Genomic DNA, 9,473 nt, shown 5'->3' on the forward strand with positions numbered 1-9,473 from the left:
TTTGTCTTTATGAGAGACTAGAATAGCTGAGTCATCTGCAAATAAAGACAAATTACAGTTTATAGCTGACGACATATCATTGACATATAATAAAGAAACAGAGGACCCAAAATACTAAAAGTAGCCTTGGAAAGATTTAGGCCTTAAAGTTTTTTAGTACCAGATCCTATGTTATTTGTGTGAAATAAAAAGTTATGTACCCTCTGTGGATCACTAAAAACACCTGACGCAGATGGAAGCTTCTGCACCAGATTACTTGCAATTTTTGTGAAGAAACTGTTAAAAGTATCTGCCACCACTTTTCTATCATACAATATGGACCCATTAATATCTAGACCTATTTTACCTTCTCTTTAATCCCCAAAGGCCTAACAGTTGACCATGATTTCTTGGGATCCTTTTTATGCTCCTCAATTTTTTTTTTGCCTCATCCACAATTCTCTGAACCTTATTTCTAAGAACTTTATATTCTTTAAAAAGAACAGGCAGATTGGTTCTTTTAAGCTCACTTAAGATTTTATCCCTCAAGTAAATGGTGTCCAAAACATCATTATTTATGCAAGGCTGTGATCTTTGTTTAATCCTGGTCTCTTTTAATGGGGCTATCGTGTCCACATCCTCACCTCCCCCTGGTAGCAGACCCGTCAGTGTTGTATGTCCTCCAGGTGCCATAGACTCCGTTGACCGCAGTCTTCCCGTCCTCGTCCCCTCCAGCGCCTGTTGTCTACTGGCGTTGGGTATTTCAGCTTCAGCAGCATACTGCAGCCGCATACGCGTCCGCTTGGCATCCGATATCCACTGGCTCTTGAGTTTACAACCGCGTTCGCACCAGAAATCTCCCGCTGCAACTGCTGCAGCTGCAAGTGTCTTGTTAGCCGCATCAGTTGCGCCCTCTTAACAGCCATTTCAACATCCCATTGGATGGGAGCTACCATCTTAGTAGTGGGCAGAATGGGTTCTGGACAAGATTTCACTTCTGGTGGCAAAAACTGCCTCGAAAGTGCATCTGGCTTAAGATTCTTTGAACCTGGGTAATAGGAGTAAAGTTAAACTGGTTGAAAAATAGGGCTCAATGGGCTTGTCGGTTATTCAGTCTCTTAGCATCCTGGACGTAAGTCAGATTCTTGTGGTCCGTCCAGATTAGGAATGGATGTTTGGCCCCCTCCAGCCAGTGCCTCCACTCCTCCAAGGGCAGCAACTCCCAGTTTCCAATATCATCATTCCTCTGCGTTGGTGTAAGCTGACGAGAAAAGAAAGCACATGGGTGAAGCTTGTTATCGCTATTACTTATCTGTGACAAGACAGCTCCTACTCCCATGTCTGAGGCATCTATCTCCAACACAAAAGGCAGCTCTGAATCAGGAAGGGCTAGGATTGGGGCAGACGTAAAGAGTCTCTTTAGCTTGTTGAAGGCTTGATCTGCTGTGCAGGTCCACACAAATGGCTTAGCAGACTTCCTGGTCATTGCAGAAAGAGGCATAGCAACAGAACTGAAGTGGTTTATGATTCTTCTATAAAAATTGGAAAAGCCCAGAAAGCACTATACCTGTTTTATTGAGTTTGGTCGAGGCCAGTCCAAGACTGCTTGTATCTTGTCAGGATGCATCTGAAGGCTGCCCTTTGATACCCTGAAACAAAGGAAGGAAACTTCTGCAACATGAAATTACCAACTTCACATAAAGTCTATGTTTCAGTCGCTGGGATAGGACCTGCCAGGCATGCTGAACATGCTCTGGTTTAATTGCGAGAGAATATAAAATGTCGTCCAGATAAACAAACACAAATGAATCTAACATTTCTCTGAGAACATCATTAATCAAGGCTTGAAAGATGGCTGGGGATTGACTAGGCCAAATGTCATTACCTGGTATTCGTAATGGCCCGTTGGTGTGTTGAAGGCCGTCTTCCACTCGTCTCCCTCACTGATTCTAACTAGATGGTATGCGTTTCACAGATAAAGTTTAGTGAAGATGGTGGCCCCTTGCAGGATCTCAAAAGCAGTGATCATAAGAGGGAGAGGGTATCGGTTCTTGATGGTAATCCAGTTAAAACCTTGTTAGTCTATACAGGTTTGGAGACCCTCATCCTTATTTTCAACAACAACAAAAAAAAAACCCTCCCCAGCAGGTGAGGTGGATGGACTTATGAGTCCATTGTCCAAGGCTTCTTTAAGGTACTTTTCCATAGCAAATCTCTTAGGGCTGGAAAGGAAGTAGAGCCTTCTACATGGTGGGCAAGTTCCAGGGACCAATTCGATAGAGCAGTCATAAGATCTATGAGGTGGTAATGTGGCAGCTTGAGCTTTACTAAAGATTTCCTGGAGGTCCACAGACTCCTGGGGAACTCGTGATTACTCAAGACAATGAACTAGGGACTTGGTTGTGACGGACTCCATCTCGGGAATGGCCAAGACTTCAGTAGATTGGGTCTCAGAAAAAGATGCAGATGTCCACCTGGATTCAAGATTTTTATTCATCACATAGACAATTACATAGAGTATATATAACCAAGATGACCAAACCAAACCAAAGATGAAAATATACATAAATATAGCTATGAAAGAATGAAATAAAAGTAAACAATAAAAATATGAGAATAAAATATTAAAAAATATGTATATTGTAGTATTAAATATAGAATGCAAAATAATGTGCATGAAAGTAAACTGTAGTCTTAAATATTAAGATACACAGGGATGTACAATGTGCTTATGTACTGTAGTACTGTAGTCTTAACTCTCTGGAGTCTAAGGGAATTTTGGGGGCCTGGAGAAGTTTTGTCCTGGCCTGACATTTGTGCTTTTTTCAGTTTCTTATAAATATCTAAATAGCTAAAGTCTACTCTCACTGTAATCAGCACAAACTGGGCTATAATAATATGTGAAATGTATTCATGTACATAATTGTATTTTTGAGAAAAAAAATGTTATGTGTGGTTAGTGAAAAACAAAAAATGTTAAATCACTTGAATAAGGCAATAAAACACATAAAGAACATTGGTTCTCGGGACTTTTGAGAACTGGAGCTTGTAGCCTAGAATTTTTATTTCTAATTTATGTGAAAATCATCTTGTTTACTCACTTACAAAAAACAATATATTGATTTAAATTCTCTTAGACACTTTTTGTTGGTAAAAGTCATATGCGAGTAGGCGTCAACTATCATGAATATCATTGTGATTTACACCTGAGAAGACAACCCTGATAGCATACACTTCCGGGCCTTATCTGGGCCAAATATGGCACATATGGCTGAGTTCTGGCAGTGGCAGAGGTCATTTGGGCCAGATTTGGCCCACACACATCAAACCGGTTTTAGTGTCAGTTCCGGCATGTTGTATGTGGGCCAGATCCGGCCCATGTGTGACAAACCGGTTTTAGGTTGAGTTCTGGCTTGTTGTGTGTGGGCCAGATCCGGCCCATGTGTGACAAACCAGTTTTAGGTTGAGTTCTGGCTTGTTGTGTGTGGGCCAGATCCGGCCCATGTGTGACAAACCGGTTATAGGTTGAGTTCTGGCTTGTTGAGTGTGGGCCAGATCCGGCCCATGTGTGACAAACCGGTTTTAGGTTGAGTTCTGGCTTGTTGAGTGTGGGCCAGATCCGGCCCATGTGTGACAAACCGGTTTTAGGTTGAGTTCTGGCTTGTTGCGTGTGGGCCAGATCTGGGCCATGTGTGACAAACCGGTTTTAGGTTGAGTTCTGGCTTGTTGTATGTGGGCCAGATCTGGGCCATGTGTGACAAACCGGTTTTAGGTTGAGTTCTGGCTTGTTGTATGTGGGCCAGATATGGCCTATACCGGGTGACCAGATGTGCCATTTTCTGAAGACACGTCCTGGCAGATCACCTTACTTTACCAGTCAGTGGTTCTAAAACTATTTTGAGTACTGGACGCCCATAATATTTCAGGACACGTAATATAAATACATACACACATTTATTTGTTCTACACGGACCTGTTATGAAGCTGCAATGTTATTCGATTTTTTTAACATTTTTGTACCATGTCCTCTGGTGTGACACCGTGTCCTTTTGAACTTTTTCGGAACCACTACAAATGTTTTATGCTTTGTTGTGCATTAATATGACACCCCTAAATTATATATTTTTTTATTAAAAAATGCATGTTAAGCCACATAATCCTAGAAAATTTTGCAAATGTGTCTTGCTTGCCACTAATGACAGGATAGCTTGGAATAACAAGGTTATTTATTGACAGAAAAGGCTGAAACGACCTTTGGTGTGATAAAAAAAAAGTCCTCCATTGTGACACCTGTACTGTCACACCACAGGACAAAGTTTCTTTAAAAATAATTTTAAATAATTAAATAATATTTGTTTAACTCCTTTTTTATACTTTTAAATGCAATAATTACATTCATTTAATTAAGATCTAATCATCAAAAAAAAATTATGAATCTTTAGAATATATGAAAATTTCACTTTTTAATAAAAAGTTACAAAAAACTTTTTTCATGATATTCACATTTCTTCAAGATGCACCTTATACACACACACACACACACACACACACACACACACAGACACACACACACATACATATGTGAGTGTTCATAAAAGCAACAATACAAACTCTTAAACTATAAAAGTGCCACTTTGTCCCACTATTATGTGCAGGCCTGGCATTTTGCACTGGGCTATAGAACTACAAAATGAATTTTTAAATTAGCAATATAACATTTGAATGACATTTTGAATTATGTAGTGATCTAATTCTATCCACCAAGCAATTATATGTGAATGTGTGAGACTTATGGTCATGGTAATAGGGAAGTAACAAGAAGAACAAAGTGCAGTAAACGGTAAACTGTTTGGACTACAAACCAGTACGTTCATAATTAAGACAATAACATGGTAAGATACAGCAGTTTGCAACAGTAAACAGCAAAACAAGCTGTTTGTACAGCTAATATAGCTGGAATGACACCGAAACCCAGACACATTAAATTTACAAATGGCCGCGCCCCCTCTTACAGAAAAAAAATAAGGGGCATATGTTTATTCATGTTTATTTATGTAATGTAAGCGTGTGACTTTTAATTCGTGACGTGCTTTCATGGGCGTGCGCGCGGACCGGATGGAGTTGCCATGGAAACGGAGCCCAACACTGCAAATGTCACGAGGAAACACCCCGTTTCTCACTGATTTCACTGTTTTCAGGTGAGTTAAGTCCATAAAATCACACAAATATTACTTATAAATGTTGTTGACACTTCTCTTACTTGTATTTGACTCGCTTCTGTTGTTTATTTACTTTATAAGAATGGTTTAATGTCTTCGAAAAAGTCCGTTAGCATTTCTACCGTTTTCAGACGACGTATCGTCAGGTATGATAACTCTATTGTGCTCTTATTTATGAAAGTTTGGGCTTTAAATCAAATCTTCATCTGTAGAGGATAGCTTTTGACTGTTTTGTTGGTAATCTTTCAATGGATGATTGGAAATTGCTTAATTTATTTAACCTTAACATTTACACTTTACACTTATCGATGACGTCACGTTATCAAGGAGCGCGAAAATTTGATCTTTTATGGTAAACATAAAACTGTTCTGCGATTTCAAGACTGACAAAATAATCCTTCTACAACAGAAGGCAGTGTCCAAGATTTCAATATTTCTGAAGGGAGCTGCTGACAGAGATGTAGGAAGCGCTGAAAAGGTTAAGTAACCTAATATGCATTTTTTTCACAACATATATCACAATGAATCTGTTATTTTATTTATTTATTTTTTGCATTTCACCTGCTCTAGCTTGTTTCCATCTAATAAACCTGGAACTGCAGACTAAATATTGTTGGCTCTGTGTCAAATTGCTTGTTTTGTTCCTAGATTCTTCAGTGCTGATGGCCTGCTGCATCCAGCAGAGTCGGAGTGAACCTACTGTAAGACAACATCTCAAAGATGCTATTGACCACAAGACTAGTACAGTAAGTCAAACCTCAAATATACAGTACGCTAGTGTTCAAAAGCTTGAAGTTGATACAATTTGTAATAATTATCTTCTGCTCACCTCTGTAGTAATTATTTAATTAAAATATGTAAAAAGAGTAATATTGTGAAATATTATTACAATTTAAAATAGCTGTTTTCTATGTGAATACATTATAAACTAATTTATTGCTGTGATGTGCAGCTGTATTTTCAGCATCATTCCTCCAGTCTTCAGTGTCACATGGATCCCTCAGAAATGCTGATTTGCTGCTCAAAAAACTTATTATCAGCGTTGAAACAGTTGTGCTGCTTCATTTTTTTGTGTGGAAACCGTGATGCATTTTATTTTTCAGGATTCACAGATGAATACAAAGTTCAAGAGACCAGCATTTATTTGAAACAGATGATTTTGAACAATTTGATGTATGTAACACTAACATTCAAATGTTTGGAGTCTATGTAACAACGAATCCAAAAAACAATATTTCAGCACGTCTGTATTTTAACATTGATCATAATCAGAAATGTTTCTTGAGCAGTAAATCATCATATTAGAATGATTTCTGAAGATGTGACACTGAAGACTGGAGTAATGATGCTGAAAATTCAGCTTTGATCAAAGGAATAAATTACATTTTAACATAATATTTACATAGAAAAGAGTTGTTTTGAATTGTAATAGTCACAGTGTTACTATTTTACTGTAATTTGATTCAATAAATGGAGCCGTGGTGAGCATAAGAGATTTTTTATAAAGGCATAAAATATCTTACAGACCCCAAACTCTTGAATGGTTGTGTAAATTACAGTTATGATGTTCCTCCCAGTTAAATTTTATTAAAATGTATTAAATGTTACTCTGGCATATGCAGTCAATTCTATAGACTGTGTCTGTTCCCCAAAAACAGACAACAAATAATATGTTTATTAAGTGATCTAGAAAAATTATTTCAGTTTAAACCTACTAGATTAAAAACAGTACTCAATGTACTCCATTGATGAAATAGTAAAAAGTGCACATTGCCTGAAATGATATGAACAGCAGCTATGCTAATCTTTCTCCCTTTGCCTTCCTGTTTCTGCAAATGGAATTAGTGAAATAAATCAACTTTTTGATGATATTCTAATTATATGACCAGCACCTGTATAAGTGTTTTAACAAGTCTGAAATAACCCCCCCCCCCCCCCCCCCCGATAGTATAGAAAAAGAAAAGAACAAGCTAGTTTTAGAGGCCCTTTTTTTTGTCCATCCCAGGGTTATTAGAAACTGCACAGCACAGGACTTGCAGGACTTGTGAGGACTTCAGATGATACCAGTACTCAAAAGACCTTAGATGATGGCAACTATAGATGGACATACAAACGACCGCCACTGCAAAAAAGGTCATGTTAATTTGAAAGAGCTGTGTCACAGTATCAAGGGCTCCCTTATCAGTTCTGCTTTCAGTACTGGAGAGTAAAAGATACATTTTTATGTAATGCTTGTTTATACTCGGTATACTCCAAACCGCAAGACTCTACGAGCGCATCTGGCAATATGGACAAGGCTTGATGCACGGCTGCAGCCTGTGTCAACTCATGCTTGTCTCTGTATTTTAACACAAATGTAAATTCAGTTTAACTGCATTGCTAATTTCACTTAGAAGAAATGAAACATTCAGCACATTTTCCACTTGTTCTTAAAATCCTAAATACTTAAAAATGAATAAATTGTCCTAAAACACAATAGAAAATGTAATGGAATTAAGGGTTATAATGGGAATTATATTGGCTTTAATGTAAACTATAATGGTGTCTACTGGTATTTGATGGATTCTATTGATGGGATGTAATCTGGCAGATGGGAATAAATAGAACAGTAATTCATATTGGAATAATGCCCTAAAACACACTACAAAAAGTAATTTTGTAATTGTTTTAATGGAAACCATAAGAATTTCTGTGATGGTTTCTATTTTTTTTTTTTGTTTTTGTTTTTTTTCAGCAGGGTAACGAAATCCATACTGTGCTGCACACTACTGACAATATTAAGCTAAAGCTTGACTTTGCAAAATCAAATCAAAATCGCAACTGCACTATCTGTCAAAAAAATCACAATTAGATATTTGCCCCAAATCGCACAGCCTCAATATGTTATGTGATATACGTCATGTGTATATGTTGTCTTTCATTTCCTAACTGCTTGTTTTCTTAAAACAAAAAAAAAGAGAAATAATAATACTAGCTTCTCTAACCTTTTTGTATTCATTTATATATATATATATATATATACACAAGTATATAATATACACAAGTATATAATATACACAAGTATATATATATACACAAGGTGCTGGTCATATAATTAGAATATCATCAAAAAGTTGATTTATTTCACTAATTCCATTCAAAAAGCGCCTCTCTATTAATGTGCTTGGACACAGAGCTCTGTGAACAGCCAGCCTCTTTTGCAATGACCTTTTGTGTCTTGCCCTCCTTGTGCAAGGTGTCAATGGTCGTCTTTTGGACAACTGTCAAGTCAGCAGTCTTCCACATGATTGTGTAGCCTACAGAACTAGACTGAGAGACCATTTAAAGGCTTTGCAGGTGTTTTGAGTTAATTAGCTGATTAGAGTGTGGCACCAGGTGTCTTCAATAATGAACCTTTTCACAATAGTCTAATTTTCGGAGATACTGAATTTGGGATTTTCCTTAGCTGTCAGTTATAAACGTCAAAATTAAAAGAAATAAACATTTGAAATATATCAGTCTGTGTGTAATGAATAAATATAATATACAAGTTTCACTTTTTGAATGGAATTAGTGAAATAAATCAACCTTTTGATGATATTCTAATTATATGACCAGCACCTGTATATCATTGCTCTTTTGATGATTTTGATTGCTTCCATTGTCCTCATTTGTAAGTTGCTTTGGATAAAAGTGTCTGCTAAATGTAAATGTAATGTTAATGTGTATTTAAGTATATTTATAAATATTTATCTGTATTTTTTATTTTGTAATAATGTAAATGTATTTGTTTTATATCTATACATGCAGTTGTATTCATGTATGTATATTTATTTGTCTAATTTTTATATTTTAATAAAGCAGTTTAGACTACATGAGTGTTTTCTTTATTCTGGATGAATTACATGCTTTTGTGTCTAGAAAGGGTAAATATGGGCCATATCTAACCCAGAAGTAAGCCACAACTGGGACGGATCTGGGCCACATCTCAGAAATGGCGTGGTTGACATCTGGGCCAGGTGTCGCCCATGCCATTTGTGAGATGCGGCATGGATCTGGTACAGTTGTGACTCAGGTTGAGTCATCGCCGTCATTCCGCGTGCTATGTGGGCCAGAAGAATATGGGAGATGTGGGCCAGAACTGGGCCACATGTCATTTGCTATCTGGGAAAGGCCTACATATTGAGCTGCATAATTAGCCTTTCAGTCAGGTTTGTCACTGAGAGGGAGGAGTTACAAGAAAGAATGTGAGGACAAAATAAATTTATATAATCTTATGTTTGTAGTTTATTTAGA

The 9,473-nt window shown here is 37.2% G+C and overlaps 1 long non-coding RNA gene across 3 annotated transcripts; it reads left to right on the forward strand.

Annotated features, from left to right (window-relative positions):
- Positions 1–5,106: 5,106 nt before the first annotated feature.
- On the forward strand, positions 5,107–7,404 carry LOC132152627 (uncharacterized). Of its 3 annotated transcripts, none has more exons than XR_009436559.1 (5): positions 5,107–5,169; positions 5,280–5,344; positions 5,608–5,676; positions 5,847–5,944; positions 7,204–7,403. It is a non-coding gene; the product is annotated as an uncharacterized LOC132152627 (long non-coding RNA). The 3 variants fall into 3 exon arrangements; XR_009436560.1 differs by having other exon boundaries at positions 5,159–5,177; positions 7,204–7,404; XR_009436566.1 differs by having other exon boundaries at positions 5,163–5,181; positions 7,204–7,404.
- The last annotated feature ends 2,069 nt before the right edge of the window (positions 7,405–9,473 follow it).

Source organism: Carassius carassius, chromosome 1, assembly GCF_963082965.1.
Source record: "Carassius carassius chromosome 1, fCarCar2.1, whole genome shotgun sequence".
Lineage (NCBI taxonomy): Eukaryota > Metazoa > Chordata > Actinopteri > Cypriniformes > Cyprinidae > Carassius > Carassius carassius.